Here is a 19,129-nt window from a genome sequence, read left to right on the forward strand (position 1 = left end):
TATTTAGCTACCTATATCAGCTATGTTCAAGCACACCCAGCGCCAAACCGACTTGGAGTCGAGATGGCCAATGGCCATGACCAAATCGGTCGTGGAAAATACCTCATAGCTGGCTTCGGGACCACTTAGCCAATTTTATAAGGCTTTGGAAACTTATAGGCGTTAATAAATAATAATAATAAATAATAATAATAAATAATAATAATAAATAATAATAATAAATAATAATAATAAATAATAATAATAAATAATAAATAAATCTTTGGACAATTTCACACAGCGAGCGCCAGCTAGCCCCAAAGTAAGCAACTTAATGCTTGTGTTATGGGTGCTAGCTTAACGGGTATACTACTTATTTATTAATGTTAGTAGGTAATGTTAAGGCGATTAGAGTCCTCAATGACCTTGGGCGTTTGACCTTCACGCCGCGAGCAACACCCGCGTACCCCGCACCAAAAACTCCGATTTGACACCGATCAAAAATACACGGGCATAGGTAGATACAGAATGGAAGCTCTTTCTTCATACATTAATGCCTATTATTTTAAACTTAAATTGATGAACCTTGATGTCGGTGTCATTTAACTCAGGCGTAAAGGTATTTAATAAAAATAACAAAATCCATGAACATTTTGTACGGGATAAAATTTTATTTTATTTTTCGTAAATTTTCTAATGCTTTTGTCGGTTCACTTTATTACAAGCTTTTATTTAGCTTGCAATTTATGATGTATGTAGGTAATATAAGTTTATATTTTTATTTTATTTAGAGTTAAGTTTGCCTTAGTTTTAAAAAAAAATCTGTTTGTTGTAAATAATGTTCACCTGGTAATTAGGTACATAAATGTTTGTTCTGGTGGAATCTTGCAAGCTGAATTAGTTAGACCAACTTCCTGACGACAACTAGGCTAGATGACAAACCCCTGACCCTGTATAAGCAAGTACCTAATGTTATCTAAGTAGGTACGCTACTTTGAAAATCATGAGTCTTCAATTCTCAAAGGGAAACTGCAGAGTCTGATGATGGAGCTGGAATGTGGCCATAGGAATAGCTAGTTTCTTTAAAAAAGACTTTTGGTCCGTCAATTTTACATTATCAAAAAATATTGGACACAGGATATTTTTATTTTTCAACTACACAAGTAATTACGAAGATAATGATGCGATAAAATTCCGCGTTACGACACAAATCGCCACATTTTTAAGCATGCCTTGACGTCATGTGCCTCATCTTCTGAACTTTGGTGCGCTTCATATCTTTAAATTTTCATAAGTTTACAAAAGTGAAAATACATTTAGAGTTTTTTTTTGGTAAGTTCACCGACGGTCTTATTCAAACTCTTGCTACTTTCTTGCTTTATCCATGAAACATCCCTATTCTTCGAAATTATTACGATCTACAAACGAAAAATCTCTGCTACTACGCCGCAGTAAATTCCCCATCATAAATAAAAAGATTTTTTTTTAAACAAGGTCTTGTATGCTAATAATTTTGGTTTCATGACATGCTCCTAAAATTCGTCACCTTATAAGAGGATTTCAGTTTTATCTGCGAAACTTTTTAATAATATAGGTACGTTTCATGGTTTGGTAATTTAGGGAAGTTAATTTGCACTTAACATGAAAAATATGGTATCAATGTACTGAGTACCTATGCACCTTCAGTGGCAACAACAAGGTCTACTGGGTACCTATAGTCTACTGAAGGCATGAAGTAGATTAATTTCACTAAAAATTAAAACCAACTCCAAAACGAATCACCAAAAGGTAGGNAGCGCTAATCTCATTCCAGCAGACTTCTTTTTGTGAGGTTACTTTATGAGCAGAGTATGCTCTAATAATCCAAAAACTCTGCAGCATTCATCCATCCTGAATCCATTTTGAGGTAACTCTAAGGGCTCCTGCACACGACGCTGCCACCGCGCCGCCGCCGCGCCGTCACCGCGCCGCTACACTGTTCATACGCACCGAGTAAAACCGCCGCGCCGCCGCGCCGCCACCGCGCCAACAAAGCATAATTTCATGCGCGGCGCGGTGGCGGCGCGGCGGCTGCGCGGCAGCGGTGTTCACGCGGCGTGTATAAACAGTGCAAAGGCGCGGGGACGGCGCGGCGGCGGCGCGGTAGCGGCGTCGTGTGCATCAGCGCTTACGAAAGTTTTCCAAAATGTTGATGTATGTTGACCGAATGTTGTAAACGTCAAGGGAATCACATTTACGATAAAATTTATAAAAGAAAGTAAATTTTAAAATAAATTGCACTAAATTTCCTTTAAATTGCAATAGCTTAGGTTCTACAAAAATGCACAGTTTTCGTTTCCTTGAATTTTCAAAAGTGAATTTTCTTCTGGGTTACCCTGTAAAACAATATACACGATGTTGTGGAGAGATGGTGCTCGTGCTAGGCTCCGAAGATCCTGTGTTACTTAAGAGTTTTTTATTTTATTTTTATTGATACGCTATTGGAATATTTTAAATTGTGTTGGTATACGTATAATTATATTTTTTTTCCTGTAAAAAAAATTGCTAAATTTGCCGCCCCTCTAAATCTGCCGCCCTAGGCACTGGCCTACTTGGCCTATTGGTAAATCCGCCACTGATAATCTTAGATTAATAAAACCTAAGAATATAATATAAACAATTTCTAGGTCTACTTGCAGTTTATATCTGTCAGTTTGTTTGAAGTTGAGCTAATACTGAACCAGCAGTCCTCAACATGTTAGACGCAGAGGGTCCGTTATATCATGAAATTAATGAAAGGCTGACCTTTAATACTAAACTTTTACTAAAGAGTACAGTGGCGTTATTCAGACTCTACGTTATTCTATTTTTTGCTATTACCTCGACTTTCATCTCGTATGATAAGAACAACTGCCCCCCTAGACAAAACGCACTTTTTGATCGAATCGAAAATCGAATCCGTCAAAACTAGTCCGTCAAAAAAAACCATACAAAAAAGGGGCTTTTCGACCACTTTTCGACTGGTTTGCGATTATAATTTGCACTTTGTCTAGACCCACCGTAATGTTTAAGAAAGTACATATGAAAACAATTGCGGTTTGTTAAGTTTGGCCACATAATGCAAGCAATTCGCACTAAGTATACCTAATAATTGACTAAAGGATGAGCTCATGACCCATTCTTAGCTAACACTGCAAGTTTAGTAGGTATAAAAATAAACTTTTTTAAAAACAAGCTTTTATTCTGAATTTCGAAAGTTTGTATCGCGCATGGAATTTATTCCTCTTTTTCTCTGTTTGCGCTACAAGCTTTCGAAATNCCTCATAACTGTATCTTCATTGTACACCTAAGTAAATAACAAAAGGCAAAATAAGAAAAAAATAACTCATAATGTGCAATTTTCGAATGCATTAAATCTCAAATGTTAAATCACCGCAGTTGTAATAATTTCATTGCGTTCTTTTTTAGTGCCGAATGCAATTTATTACTTGGGCAACAAAATACTTACCTAAGTTATTTGCTTTTGGAAATCTCTTGCAATACTTACTTAAGTTGGCTAAACATTTGAAAGCATGCTATGTGTTTTCATGAGTATATTAAAAGTAGTTGAGTAGGTAGTATCTCGTCATGCACCCGAATTCGAACAGGACCTGCATTAAGTTATTTTTAAACAAATATTAACTATAATCTTCAGTGGCGGATTTACAAATTTGCCGCTAGTAGGCCATTCAATTTTTGCCGCCCCTACCTACTGACTTTTGAAATTCAATACGTTAGTTTAATCCCGTTATTAGTATGATTGTGAACTTAATGATATTTCTGTCAGTTACTAGATTATTATTGCAACCCGCTATGTAATGAAGAGTTTAATGTTGACCTAAAAACAGCAGTATGTAATAATCCTATGGTGGGCAAAGGCATGACTTAAAAATACCATAACTTAACAGTTTAAAAACAATACAAACAATTTCTATTAAAATATAACATGTTAACAATTCAGTTAATGGTGACAGACAATGAGATCAAATAAGTTTTACATTATTTTCTTGCGAGATTTTAAATTTGCAAAATCATTAATTATATTGACGTATGAAATCTTTTTCATAAGTTCTGACTTTATGCACAAAAGAGATAAAGCATTAATAGGCCAGAAGAATTAGATTTTAAATCGGAAATAATTCCTACAAAAGATTTTATTGCTTTAATGGCTTCATTGGTTGCCCATTAAGACTTTCCTAGGTTTTCGACTTCGACGGAGTTGTGCTTAAGTGGTGGGGGCCCCCGTGTAAAGGACTTACCCTATCGAAAAGTGGTCTTCCTGACGGTTGAAGGGCATTTAATCTTGCATTAAATAAGACCAAATTCATATGTTTTGGACAAACCGTTCTCGTGCAAATGTTCGGCAAAGTAGAAAATATGACTGTGTATAATTAATGACCCTCTCCACGTCCAATGGCTCGTTACCCGTAGGCTCCCAAGCCGTGTAAAGGGTCGCCTTAACCAGCGTATCCCTGTCAAGGCTCACGAGTTGGATTCGTTTATCCTTGTTCGTCCCAGCCGTTCCTTAACTGCGGTTGCTGCACCTCTTCCTGGCACTCTCCTGAACGACTCTGTGTTACCTAATGTGGCTGCCCCTCTTCCTTGTACCCTCCTGTACGATTGCATTGCTTAGCCATATGCCTGGTCCAAGGTTCGACGCCACAAAATCAACTTCGTACGCGAGAAAATAGTTTAAATACTATTTTCCGTGCTTGCAACATTTTTCTTTACTGCTTCGCCTCTATTAGTCGTAGAGTAATTGTATATATCCTACTATAGCCTTCCTCAATTTATGAGCTACTAGCTGACCCGGCGAACTTTGTTCCGCCTTAATGGCAATAAATATTACAGGACATAGGATAAAAAGTATCCTATGTCCTTCTCCTGGCTCTAAACTACCTCCCTGACAATTTTCAGCTAAATCGGTTCAGCCGTTCTTGAGTTATAAGCGAAGTAACTAACACGACTTTCTTTTATATATATAGATTCAACACAAAAAACATTATTTCAATCAAACTAGTAATTCTTGAGATTAGCGCGTTCAAACAAACAAACAAAAAACTCTTCAGCGTTTTAATATGAACTTGTTGTTGTTGATTTTTGGCGTCGAACCTTAGACCAGGCATACGGCTAGGCAACGTAGTCCTGCAGGAGGAAACAAGGAAGAGGGGCAGCCACAGTAGGTAACACAGAGTCGTTCGGGTGAGTGCCAGGAAGAGGTGCAGCAACCGCAGTTAAGGAACGGCTGGGACGAACAAGGATAGGCGCATCCAGCTCATACCACCACTTAAGCACAACTCCGTCGAAGTCGAAAACCTAGGAGAGTCTTTATGGGCAACTAATGAAGCCATTAAAGCACTAAAATCTTTAGTAGGAATTATTTCCGATTTAATTCATTTTAGTGTTTAATTCTACTGGCCTATAAGCTTTTCTTGACTTAAAGTAGACCGCAGATAGTTTTTAACCCGTTGTAAGCAAGAAAAGCTTCTCACCTGAATGTGCACAGAGACATGCTAAGAACTACTTAAACGTAAACAGAAAGACCAAGGCTTGGTAATACAGGGTGGCCCAGAAAAAAATTAACTTTTGAAAATTCAAGGAAACGAAAACTGTACCTACAATTTTATAGAACTTTAACTATTGCAATTTAAAGAAAATTTAATGCAATTTATTTTTAAATTTACCTTTATTACATTACATCGCCCAGGAGATTTCCTTGATTTCCTTACAACATTCGATCAACTTACATCAAAATCTTGGAATGCGTTCGTCAGAATTACTTTGAAACCTATTTTCAATTTTTTGCCGAATGCTCAGCTTCAGTTGCTGCATGGTTGTTGGATTATAAAAGTATAGACTATTCTTAATGTAACACCACAAAAAATAATTTTCTGGAGTGAGATCAGGGCTTCCTGGTGACCAGGAGATGTCACTCCTGCCTGAAATTATTTTTTTTGTGGGAACATGTCTCTTACCATCTAAATGCTCTCAGTTGAAGTGTGACACGTAGCCCCATCTTGATGAAACCAAGTGCTCCGGTCATAACCAAAATGGTCACGCGGTCGGATTGCCGGCCGGCAGGAGGATAGTTTATCTGTTTATATCAAAGTAATCTTTTGTTTTTTGTCTTGTTTTTTAAATGTATCAGTAAATATAAATTATAGTTTCTATAAATTAAACAAAATTTAAAAAGAAACTTAGTATTTTAGGAGGTTCATGAACGGTCAAAATAATTTGTACTTGATATAGTACGTTAGGCGTTGGTTACATAAATAATTGTATGAAAGTTGTATTAGGTATGAAATTAGCGATTTTTTTTCTTCAATGTTCATTACTATGTAATTTATTTCATAGTATAGCTATATCCATCATTCTTTTTTTTATTTGAAATTTGACTTCAAGGGCTTACTTTTGTGTATAAAATGTTAAACTTAATTTTATTTTTTAAATTAGAATTTAATCTTCAAAGACAGCTCGTCCTAATTGTCGTCCGTTTCCATTAAACAAAAATAAATATATTTTTATACAGATACCATTTTTTTTAAAATTGTCTTATTTTTTTTATAGCTTAATGTTGTTTCAATCTATCTACAAAATTTCATAAAATTTAAATTTATGCTTNAATATCTGCAACAATTTCCAGGAAGTAATCAAGTAAAGTATTTAATTTTAATAATGGGTTTTTAAATTCTACCAAAATTATTACAATAACTATTTATAAGCAACTAATAATCGTATAAAATACAATATTAATTCTAAAATCATTACACTACGGTACCTACCTACGTTTAGGCGAGAAGTTTGAGAGCCTCTGTCCTAGACTGTGCAATGGATTGTTTGCCAATATCTGCAGTATTTCACCAGTGCATCGTCTGCAGTCGGTCGACGGTGACTGTGCTGCATTCCGATCTCACGTAACGCCTATAAATCTGCGCTTGGGCCGTTACTCGTGCGCAGGCGGCTGCGGTCGCCAGCCTTTTGTTGGGACAAAAAAGATTCAATAAGTAAGAAGTCGTGCAAATGAACATAAGTATGTAAGTAAGTACCTACTTAGTACTTTTTTGTAGTAAAATTTAATTGATATCATGTCATGTCAAAGGTGGCGTGTAAACCTCTGAGGGTAGTTTCCTAATTAAATAAACATGAGGACATAATAATTTACATTACTTTTCCATACAAAATGTAGGGGAGAATGACATTTGTCAGCTCTAAAAAGTATGTCAATTGACTAGTGGACGAGAGTAACTAGAGCTCTAGAGGTGGCGAAAACGTGGTTTCCAAAACGCAACTATTTTTCCCTTTAATAAAAAAGAAGTGATATTATTTTTTATTTTTACTACCTACCAGTTTTATAAAATTTCACCAGCCAGATTTAATCAAATTTAATTTTAAAACCAACTTAAAAAAGGTTAGGTTAAACTTAATTCGAACGTTCGAATCACGGTAATATCTCAAGGCTGGAAGTCGTGTGGTCGCCCCAGTGGAGTCGTCGGCCGCTCGTGATCAAAAGTAAAAGTGTCGGCGGGACGAGGCTCACGTGGGCCACGTGCGTGTCCCACTGAGGCTGCAGGCTACAGTCTGGGACGAACGACATCCCTAACATTTCAAGTGAGTGGCTAACCGATCTTTTTTCTTGTAAGTAGGTTTAACTACAGATAATTTTGATTGTAGAACGTATCTACAATAAATTCAATTTTTTACTGAGCCTGCAGTGAAACTGTTTGGTATTATGTGTCTGTAACATCAATATAAATGAGAAACTATCCCCTTTTTTACCCGACTGCGCTAGAAGGAGGGTTATGTTTGTCGAGTATATTATACCTACACCTAAGCTTCGATAGTGATGATACAGGTTATTTTTCATTGAATTCCCCATGACTGAAAGATTAAGGAAAACGCAAAACTTAGTTAATTAATTTGGTTCGTTTTTTTACCTAATTTCAATAACAAAATCGTAAATTAGAAAGAAGAAAGAAAAAAAAAATTGGTCCAAACACAGTTAATTCGCATCTGTTTAAAGTTAAGTTTAGCCTTTAGTTTAAATAACAAGTTGAAAGACACATTCTGTAACAGACACTAAACTAATAATTTTATGGTCTTATCTAACGAAATGTCAAAAGAACTTTGATTAATAAAGCAAAAGATAATTAACTTTTAAAAAAAATAAAACCGACTTCAAATGCGTGAACACAAAAAAAAACTAAAAATTGAAAATATTGCGTATAAAAATGTTCATCCCTAATTTTCCACCCTTGGGGGTGAAATATTTTCTTCAAATTCTCATGAAACCACCCTTTTGATAATACCTATTCAACAAAAAAATAATCGTTCAAATTGATTTATAATCGGCGGAGATATTGCGTATAAAAAAGTTCATCCCCAATTTTCCACCCTTGGGGGTTGTTTTTTCTATTATTAAATTTAAATGGGACCACCCTTGAGGTATTACCTATACGCAGAAAAAAGATTTGTTCAAATCGGTTCATAATTGGCGGAGTTATCGCGTAACAAACATAGAAAAAAAAAAAAACGGGTCGAATTGAGAACCTCCTCCTTTTTTGAAGTCGGTTGAAAAACAATGAGTGATGGCACGTAGTCCAGTAATCCCTTTTACAACTCAATTGCAGTTCAAACGAACCAGTTCCGACTAACAATGTAGAATTAAAGGCTGCAGTGTCATTAGCTCACTGCAGATGTAACCGGAGTGCATCCTCACCTTTCGAAACGAGAACCAGTTGCTCGTGACCTTTAGTGACCTCGCGTCTTTTACTTTCAAAATTGCGGGCAACTTGATCGGAAACTTTGATAAGCTTTTTTTTTCTGTCTAACGCCGACTGGCTTGTCGAGCTATTAGCAGACAGTGCTAGTGTAATGAGGATCTAAAATGTTGGCAGAATCTGTGCGATGCACGGTATATTGAAACTCAACCAATCATAAGGCTTGAAACTAAGTAAATAAGTTGAAGTAAGTTTCAATAGTGCTGAGCTTTTTTCTTTTTGTACTTTTCTCTATTAGCAAGCTGAAGTGGCAATGGGCAGGGCACATAGTAGGTACGCAGAACTGACGGCCGATGGGGCAGAAAGGTTCTGGAATGGAGGCCGCGTACCGGAAAACGCAGCGTGGGACGTCCACCTACAAGGTGGACCGACGACATCGTAGAGGTAGCAGAGAAGCGCTGGACGCAGGCCGCTACCAATCGATCAACATGGAAAGCATTGGGGGAGGCCTATGTTCAGCAGTGGACGTCCTATGGCTGAAATGATGATGATGATGATGATGACTTTTCTCTAACTTACTTCGCTCCATGAACCGATTGCAAAATTGAATCTGTTACGAAAGTTACCTCCTTACTTAAATATTAAGAAACCCTTGAATTTAATTATTTCAATTAATCTGGGCTAACTTTACATTTATAACAACCGCTTTTCAATATGAATATCTATAAACAGGATCACTTACTACCTAACGAAAAATAGGTATTGTTTTAACAATTTTCGATAGCATTTTGAAATTACTTTACGTTGGGTAACTATTTAAATCATTACTATTAACGAGATGTGATTGATTATAACTTATTACATTTTTTTAATTACATGATTTTTGACAGGAGATTTGCTTTAACATTACACACCTGTCACGGGTTACCCAACAGTTGACCTTTTATGGTATAATTTCTCAACAAGTGAGATGTTACTGTTTGAATTTGTGTAACCGCGAACTTTTCATGTGTAACTTCTATTTAATCTTCAATTCAAAATTAGCGTCAATGGTGATGACGTAAAGTAAATAATAGAACGCAAATTTTTGGCAATCGATTGCTAAAAATTGTGTTAAAATTAAATATCATGCTAAAACGTTTTTTAATAACTTTCTATTTAAAAAAGCCTTACTACTTACATTTTTAGACATTAAAAATATTTTTTTGATCCAAATACTCTTCGTGATCTTCAAATAATTAAGATCTTCTAACTAATAACCGTGATTACCGTATAATTTAAAATCTACGAGAATACCATGTGCATAATATCATCATGTTGCTTTCACCATCAATCCCTAATTTTAAAGAGACCCCATGGTAACACATAACAGGAATTTTGTTTACAATAGGGGTCAGTTAAAATTAGAGATTGATGGTGAATAAGTCCCAGTTACTCAGAACTGACTTAACCTACTTACAGAACTCCCGTTCCATTCTCTGCAACTCCTGTATAACCAGGAACTTTTTCGCCAATAAAGCCTTATCAATAAATAAAGTAGGTTAGCCATTAATTAGTTATTTAGTAAGGTATTTCACGGTAGTATGCCGGCGTAATTCAAACAGCGTGAGCTGCGATCGCGATCTCGAATGGCAGTATTAAAGATTATGTAAACCTTTTTAGTTTACACGTTTTAATGATCAACACTCCTCATTGGCTGTTAAACGTGTCTTTTAATAGTCATTAAACTTAAAAGCTGTGGGTTTTGTTAATATTGAAATAAAAAGCTCCGAGGGCCCTTTCTCTGAAAATATAACGAGTAATTTACTTGAATTCTGAAACTTTTGCCTTATAGTTAAGGCGTGTATTATTTTTTAATAAGCCCCCAGGATATAATAACAAAACCGCATGTTGAACACTTGTTTAAATTTACATTTATTTAGCACGGAGAAGTCATTTAAACCAGTGTTCAACCTGCGTTTGACTTGTTTGTAATAAGGCCCTAATAGTTTTATGATTCTTTTTAAAAAAATAAAATAACATTTTGCGTATTAGTAGTTAGTTCACTTATGATATCAAACTTGTACCTTGTAGCTTTCTGATAATAACAGAGGAAACAATTCAAACAATACATTTGATGCACATCGTAACGACAAAACGACTGGATTTTATTTTTAACATTATAAGCTCCAATTGGCGTTAACGGGGAATAGCGAACAAAAAGTTCACTAATCCCCGTTGACGGGGATTGTCAACGGGGAATAGTGGAATAAGCCAAAACGACAACTTCAATCCGCGATGACCTCAGACCGCATAATAATATCTTCGGATTCGACAGCGCATCCGCGATGCAGTTTTTGCAATGCTTTTTGCAATTTTTTCATACTTAACAGCTGTTAATACGTGACATTGTTTTTTAGTCATGCAAAAGTCCGCCCACCATTCAGCGTTGCAGCAAATAGGATGTTTTTTTACACACATTTGTATGTATTACTTAACAAGTTAAAATGTTCACTTGTGTGTAAAAATACTGTATTTTCATTTCAATCTATAAATATAGGAAACAAATCACGTTCTATAGATGTCCGGGTTTGTTGATGTCCTGTGGTTGATTGACAGAGAATGCCACCCGGCATTAAGGCTGAGTGGCACGTAACCACCTCATTTTAACATTAACAATAACCGGTGCTTTTTATAGAGTTTGTTTGACAGATTATTGACGTTCGTCAAATTTAAAATAAGATGGCGCACCTCAGCCTAAGTAGGTACGCCACTGTACAATATAATTTACTGCAAAAAGTTGAGTAAATAAATTGTTCCTTTAGACAAGTTTCAGCCTGATTGTGAAATACTTAGTTAGGTATTCTTCTGAGCACTTACAAGGTAGACTCAGATTGCGCTATGTCAAACGATACTTGCTACTTTCATCTTCGGATGTGAACTTAGGGAAAGAAAAATACTTAGGGTGGGTTACACCATCTTACTTTAACTTTAAACAAACGACAAAAATCTATCAAACCCCATACAAAAAACACCGGTCATCGTTATACTAGTTACGGTTAAAGTTAGATGGTGAAACTCAGCCTTATACTAGTCCGAGTCCGAGGTGTGGGGAGTGTAGACGTATATTTATGCTGAAACTGAAAAATGTTTGTGACGCGATATAATTCGTGAAAATAATGAATTTTCCCAAGTTTTACTGTAGTTTTACCATCTCCACCTGTTATTATAGTGTAAGCCATGTGCAAATTAATTCGCGCGTGCAAACTAGTTGGAATAAAATCTTAAAATCTATACTAATATTATAAATGCGAAAGTAACTCTGTCTGTCTGTCTGTATTTTCTTGCTTTCACGCCTAAACCACTGAACCGATTTTGATGAAATTTGGCATAGAGATAGTTCGAGTCCCGGGAAAGGACATAGGATAGATTTTATCCCGGTTTTTGAAACAGGGACGCGCGCGTTTAAGGTTTTCTGTGACAGACAAAATTCCACGCGGGCGAAGCCGCGGGCGGAAAGCTAGTTGGTAGAAATTTGGCATAGAGATAGTTTAAGTTCCGGGAAAGGACATAGGATACTTTTTATCCCGGTTTTTGAAACAGGGACGCGCACGTTAAAGGTTTTCTATGAGACAAAACTCCACGCGAGCGAAGCCGCGGGCGGAAAGCTAGTTGGTAAATAACGGGATTTTTATATGCAGGGCCAGTAATAGCAACAGCATAAAATTCCCATAATATTTGCAGAATTCAAATGGTGCAGAATGAAGTAAACGCGTTATATTAGTATCGCTCCGGGTGATTATTACACGTCGAGCAAGTGATCTTTAAAAGTTTAGCTGCATACCAGTGTTGCCATAGCACGCTCAGTTTACCCATTGGGTTCCATGCCACATCTAAGAAAGAAAGAAAGATAATAATTTTATTTTGGCAACTACAAATTCAGGCAACAAAGACATACAAAAAAAGATTAACTAAGTTGCCAAAAAAGGTCACCCACTCAGTAACATCTTGACAGTCAAGACACTGATTTTCAGTGGTACATCTCTAAGGTTTCTTTGGAGAATTATAGATTACTAGCTTTCCGCCCGCGGCTTTGCCCGCATGGAATTTTTTCTGTCACAGAAAACTTTATCGCGCGCGTCCTTGTTTCAAAATCCGTGATAAAAACTATCCTGTCCTTTCCTATTACTCAAACTATCTCTATGCCAAATTTCATCAAAATCGGTTCAGTGGTTTAGGCGTGAAAGCAAGACTGACAGACAGAGTTACTCTGGCATTTATAATTTAGTATAGAAGTATAAGTATAGATTTCGGGTTTTCTCGGATAGAAAGGACGAAGTTACAATGACATTGGTCAATTTAGTACGGATGTTAAATAATTGTCAAAATGCTAAACGGTTACATATTTTGGGGAACAGCTAAACGTCTCTAGCTGGTGGTCTTCAAGTCTGATTTAATAAGATGTCATATCTTGCAGAAAGTTAGATTTTTTAATTCATTAGCAGCTCAAAAGTTCAGTGAAATACTTTTCAGGTGTTTTCTTCTGAAAACTAAATATTCTTGTAAAGAATTTAGCTTCAAACAAGTTTTTTAAAGTTTCGATAGCTCTTCCAGTCACTAAAGTTAAAGAATTGTTTTAATTTTGTCATGAATAAAACATATATACCAGACTTTTAGTTACAAAATACGTAGTTGTACCCGACTACCCGTGTCACCTTAATTACCCCAGAATCCGGGGTAAATCTCCCCGAGCGAGCACACAGCGTCGCCGCGATTAGCATATGGCTTTATCGTGTAGCTCACAGGGACACGGTTTCGCAATAACAAAATGTAAGAGAAACACGCCTAGTATCATGTTCAATGGCGCTGGATTTAGGAAACACCTACCAATAAAACTGAGTATTTTATTGTGTAGTCTGCATTCTTAAAATGTTGCTCCTATCTGAAAGGAAACTCAAGTTGAAAAACCAATTGTAATGCTTGAATCTATAACTATTTAAAGTCGAAACTTTTATTCAGTTCGTTCGTTTTTAGCCAAATGACGTCCACTGCTGGACAAAAGCCTCCCCCAAGGTTTTCCACAATGAACGGTCCTGCGCTGCCCGCATCCAGGTTCTTCCTTTACCAGATCGTAGGTCCACCTAGTAGGATGTTTGCCCACGCTACGTCTTCCAGCCCGTGGTCGCCACTCGAGAACTTTTCTGCCCCAACGGCCATCGTCTCTACGAGCTATGTGATCCGCCCACTGCCACTTGATTTTAGCAATTCTGCGAGCTTTTATTCATTACTTAGGCCCTTATCCAAGGCGCTTATTTATACATGTTCCAAATTATAGCTACCACCACTTTGGAACAACATATTATGGGCTGTTGCTGAGAAGAAGAGGCGGAAGAAACTTAGTCACCCTTGTCAGCCTTGTCTTTTTCAATTAGGTACTTACAGTAAATACTTTTATTTACCATCAGGTGATCCGTCTGCTCGTTTGCCTCCTGTCCCATATAAGAGAACAATATACAAGATATGTAATAATTATTTACGAATTTTATGGAACTACCTATGTGCTTTCAATTGTCTTCTTGTACCTTATATTGTTAAGAAATATCCAGTCGGAAAGTACTTTACTGTTTCCAGTAGGACTATATCTCAAAATAGAGCCTTCCTTAAAGTTTAGCCCACGTATACTTATCGGAGGTAGAGCTGTCTAGCTTTCAAAGGCTTTATCTAATTGTCTTGCCGAATTTGCGTGTAGGTATAGTTTGAGTTGACTTAGGACTTGCCCGAAGAAGGTCGACCAAAAGTAGGGCCATTAGTCTAATAAATGGCCACATAAATTCCAGAGATTTTTCACTCTTGTACATGTAAATTCTTACCAGTTTTCATTTCGTTGGATCCATCTGCTCCAATTTCTTACTGGGATTTTAATTTAAATCAAGTCGCATGTCATATTAGTTAGGTCTCATTAGTTATTTCAAAACGAATTCGATTATACCATATAACCGATAAACGGTATGTTGGTACTTGTGTTAATTACGCTAAGTAATGTTTTTGTATCCGATAACTCATATTTTTCTTTTATTCTTTCGGCTAATATTCGATTATTATAAATATCAAATGGGGAAAGTTGATCGAAAAGATTTTTCGTTACATAGATACTTGTATTAGAATTAATATTTATTGATCAGTAGATACAGTTATGTATAACAAACCATTATTAATTGTATGTACAAATACTTACTTATGTTTATCAGTATCAGACTGTTTCTAACCGTATCTCGTACCTACTATAAGAACCTACGTAGTGTTTAATTTTTCAACTTAGTTGCAAAGCTCATCTCAGGTTTTTCTCTAGAGATTTGTAATCTATACTTATTACCGACAACTGTGTTAAAATTCAATGTGCGCAATCTTTTGATTGAATCTATCTAAGAATAGCACACTAACAAAAAATATTAAAAAAAAAAATCTTGGGTAAAAAAGACTCTTCTAAAGCCCTGTTGTTTTTGCTTTAGCAACAAGTTTCAACGGATTCCACGAAATAATCTTATGGAAGTTTTAGGTTTTATGGTAAACCGGGGCATGGTCGGTGATATGTATCAAATCCAGAGTGACTTTTCATCAAGAAACTTGAATATTCATAGCGGCGACCATTTTTGTTGTCGCTGGGAGCGGAAAGCTGAGCTTGGAAAAGTTCTAAAAATATTTGATAAAGCTCTATTTTACAGTCGTTTAATGAAGAACTAAAAAGCAAGCTTTAATTAAAAGCCACTTATTTATGTACAGTTGACTGATGGTCAATTGATCAAAAAATTACAAGTTTCACCAAGAGTACTCTTGTTTTCATTAATTTAAAAGGGGTTCAAATTCTAGAACTAGTACGTTTAAGCCATTTACTAGCAAATGCTACTACATATTATCGAATTCGTTGTGCTTACAATTTAAGATTTTGGCAACAACCTTAAAACCTTATTTAAAACTAAACCAACTACAAGGTAGATAGAGAACTTTTTCAATCTCATCGATTTTTGAAATAGAAAATGCAAAACATTAACTTTTGAAGATATAGAACAAAGTTACGAGAACTCAAGATATAAAGCAAATAAATGGTTCTGATTCGGATGTAAAAAACCATTTAAACGCAGCAGGAGAAGACGTTCTGGCAGATAGACAAACCATGGAACAAAGACTAAAGCCATAGTGCCTTTAAGTAAATATTCTGAGAACCCCATTGACGTGGGAGGTGTGGTTGTGTGGGAGGAATTTTTCAGCAGACGTCCGAAGGCTTTGTATGACGGAGATGAAAACTTTAGCCATAATAAAAGCTGAAAATAGAGTGTTAATACGTCATACAATTTTAGCCTTAAGAAGGTCCAAAATATGCCTTTTCAGAGAAACGAATAATGACGCACCGGAAAAGGAAATAATGAGGTGTCAGTTTTTTAAACTCCCTGAAGACACCTTCTAAGCAAGCATTTTCTTAAATGACTACGCGTACATGCAGAAGTTCTGGAGTTTAAAATTCTTATTCGCATTTTCCCAAAGGCATAATAAGTAGCTAAAATTCACCTGATCTTCCGGTGCAGTCCTGTTGTCCCCCCTGCTTGGCCCCCCTGGGGGAGCCAACAGGATTTCGAAATCCTGTTGGCTCCCCCAGGGGGACAACAGGACTGCACCGATCTTCCAATGCGTTGGTTTTTTATTGATCATGATTGTTGAGTTTCTTGTCAAAGGGAGAAGAACTCAATAACTAAAATGGGATGAAGAAACATTGTATCTCGTTACGATAATTGGCTGGCAACTGAGAGATTACATGTTGTGTGTGATCGCTATGCTTTCCTTAAATTGTAGGTCAATAATTAACTTTAAAAAAAAAAACCGACTTTAAATGCGTGAACACAAAAAAAAACTAAAAATTAAAAATATTGCGTATAACAAAGTTCATCCCCAATTTTCCACCCTTGGGGGTGAAATATTTTCTTCAAATTCCCATGAAACCACCCTTTTGATAATACCTATTCAACAAAAAAAAATCGTTCAAATTGATTTATAATCGGCGGAGATATTGCGTATAAAAAAGTTCATCCCCAATTTTCCACCCTTGGGGGTTGTTTTTTCTATTATTAAATTTAAATGGGACCACACCCTTGAGGTATTACCTATACGCCGAAAAAAGATTTGTTCAAATCGGTCCATAATTGGCGGAGTTATCGCGTAACAAACATAGAAAAAAAAACAACATACGGGTCGAATTGAGAACCTCCTCCTTTTTTGAAGTCGGTTGAAAACAGTAGGTAGATGCCGACTTAAGAAATTGATTCTGTCACGTAAATTGCAGTGTCTACAGGAACTGCTTTGGAAAAGTAATCCCAGGATTCCATAATTCAGATTTCGGCCTAGTGATTTGCTCGTATTGGGTACGTTCTGAGCACTCGAGCTAGCTTGACGCGGCCATACGTGAGCTTTCAAGTCCCAAGGCTCGCTCCCGTCTCCCGAATCGTGACATCGATTAGAGTCGAACGGCGCACAGTAATCGAGTAGCACGCTTACGAAACTATAAAATATTATGGAGTTAAGTTACGTTACGTAGGTAAGTATTCGAGTTGCGAATTGTCCGCTCGCCGCGTAGCGTCGACTCGCGGCTCGTAGCCAGTACCGCGACGGGCGTCGGACGGAGCACACGCGTGTTGTGCGGCAGTCGCTACCACTCGTGCTACCTGTGAACCTGTGTCCTGTGTTATACCTCTAAAAGTACGTAAACAAATCACATTAACTAGCAGTGTTGTCAAGTGTGCCGTGAGTGAGCAAGCGTAAGGACGGGCGCACACCCCGGCTAGCCGAGTGATACTTAATCCGTTGCAGTCAGGTGTATGCTGGTTCTTTATTAATTGAAAAGTGATTGTAAAACGGTCACGGCCGCGGCACATATGTCCGGCCCAGTTTTCACGATCGTTGCCTCCGTCTTGAGAATTCCAATGGTTGTTTCTTTGTTTACCGCACGGGAGATCCCGCTGGATGCACTTGTTGCTTCGGACGATTGCACGACGAGTCGCCGCTTCACACTTTTGCTTTCCCAATTCTTCTGCGTTACACTTCATTAACCAACACTTGAATCTCATGGTGAATCTGCCCTTCTGATATTACGCACTTAACATTTCGTAACACAAACGTTAGAAATGACGACGCACCAAATTCAGAACTCATCGCGTAAAGTGATTGAAAGTAAACCGTTCTTGATGAATTTGTGAGCAACGTTATTTCAATTTGAAATCTTATTTAAGACGCTCATTACGCTTTCCGTTCAAAATTTAGCGAAGAACCCGAGACGTCGTACAGTCCTCGGCTAATGAAACCGAAAACTATTGGACCTACATAAGTCGGGAATTCCCCTCGAAGGTGTAATTTGCCAACCTCAATAGTTCAGCCTAATTCAGTTACTGAAACGTAATATCTAATGGATGTGATGAGGTTTCAAGCGGTTGGAATTGACTAACGAAGTATCCATAAAGTTAGGGTTGATTATGTTTACATTAGTGAAGGATTTCGTGCAATACCTACCCGCAATATACAATCGGTAAATTCTGTTCATACCCTTTCTTTTAAATTAAATGAATGAAGCTTCTTGTAGAAAAAGAGGTTGCTTTGTATCTACTTAGTCCGTGGTTGATCTAAAGCACGACGCATTTAGAACCTCCGGCTTCTGGTGATGTAATCTTATTAATAAAAAAAATGCTTTCAACGATTCGCGTTATTATGTTAATATTTGATGCGTACCTGCAGCAGGTTCTTACGGAATTACGGCTTCTAAGCCGCAGACGTTCAAGAATTATTATTGCACTGCCTTTTTAAACATACGGCCAGCTGTAGACTGGTTCCCCTGCAACTATGTGTATGTGACTCTAAATTGCGTCGCGTATCCTTTTGCCGTGTGAAAGTCGTTCTATGGACGCTTATTGTATAAATCGCGACAATGTCTCCATGTTATTCTTACATCTTAAGGTTGTTTTCAATACATCACAGAATAATTGTCGACGACTCGACGACACTTCCTCTCGAGCAAAGCGTGTTATTACTAAAACATCTAGTGTCATGATGACGCTGCCATGATTTTTCGAGTCGGCCTGCCCCTCATTACGACACGCCACTTTAATTGTCTTGGGCCTAACTTGCACGTTTTCTGCGACATTTTGAGTAGAGCTAGAGGTCCGAAACTTTGCTTTCTCTAGTCCCAAACTAATTTGGATGTACAAGTTACACGACCTACTCCCACGATTCACCCTTTTTGGGGTCCTTATTTTGTTATCCCATGAAACTATTCTGTACCATGTAATTATGTTTGAGCAGTGTGATACTGCGATGGAAATAGAAAGGATGCATCCCATACATGTTCCAAACGAGTTTTAAATAATTGCGTATTAACTTGAAATGAAGATGCGGATGCT

General features: G+C 37.1%; 1 protein-coding gene across 3 annotated transcripts in view; it reads left to right on the forward strand.

Moving 5' to 3' along the window:
- Nucleotides 1-7,521: 7,521 nt before the first annotated feature.
- The window catches only part of LOC114354936 (terminal nucleotidyltransferase 5C), a 274,706-nt gene continuing 263,098 nt past the window's right edge, over nt 7,522-19,129 (forward strand). The window contains exon 1 of one of the 3 annotated variants that reach the window (XM_028307545.1): nt 7,522-7,605. The gene's annotated coding sequence lies outside the window, so the exon portion shown is untranslated. Of the gene's footprint in view, nt 7,606-17,333; nt 17,554-19,129 lie in introns of those variants that run through there. The other 2 variants (XM_028307542.1, XM_028307543.1) reach the window with 2 other exon arrangements.

Source organism: Ostrinia furnacalis, unplaced genomic scaffold (genome assembly GCF_004193835.3).
Source record: "Ostrinia furnacalis isolate ACB-3 unplaced genomic scaffold, ASM419383v2 OfSCF2279, whole genome shotgun sequence".
In the NCBI taxonomy this organism is placed as follows: domain Eukaryota; kingdom Metazoa; phylum Arthropoda; class Insecta; order Lepidoptera; family Crambidae; genus Ostrinia; species Ostrinia furnacalis.